Source organism: Fukomys damarensis, unplaced genomic scaffold (genome assembly GCF_012274545.1).
Source record: "Fukomys damarensis isolate Sample0158 unplaced genomic scaffold, DMR_v1.0_HiC HiC_scaffold_15, whole genome shotgun sequence".
Lineage (NCBI taxonomy): Eukaryota > Metazoa > Chordata > Mammalia > Rodentia > Bathyergidae > Fukomys > Fukomys damarensis.
Genome location: NW_022900927.1, coordinates 78,091 through 78,705, shown reverse-complemented (window position 1 = coordinate 78,705; position 615 = coordinate 78,091).

Genomic DNA, 615 nt, shown 5'->3' with positions numbered 1-615 from the left:
TGGCTTTGGAACTGGCTTTCCATGTTTTTTTATAGGAGCAGAAATCATTACCTGAGGAGGGGGATTATTATATTCTTCAGGGTAATATTCCTCTGACTCATATTCTCTTGCATCTTCTAGATCCCAATCATCAGGATCATCCCCTGTAGCTCCATACTTTGGTGGGCCACATTTATTTATGGGGGCTTCGTCCTCATCTTGTTCTGAGGGGGCTTCTTCTATTAAAAATTCTAAATGAGATTTTTCCAATAAGATATCTCTTATCTGTACCCATAATGGGAATGTCTGAGGTGGAGGCTTCTCCTCTTTATGAGAAGACAGATATTTTCTCATATCTCTTCCTAATCTCTTCCAATCTTCCAAAGTAAGGCCCCCGTCCTCTGGGAACCAAGGGGCAACCTTTACTATAAAATCATAAAATCCTCCAGCAATAGCCTTGGAGACTTTTAGTCCCCTTTCTTGCAACATATGCCTCAATACAGAGACAAAAGTACGTCTTCCCTTTCATTCTGAAAGACCCATATTTTCTGATTACTCACTTATAACCAGTCTTTTTTACTGGCGGGACTGCAGATCCCTTCGTGAGAGCCGACCTTAAACTCCTAAAAAAAAAAA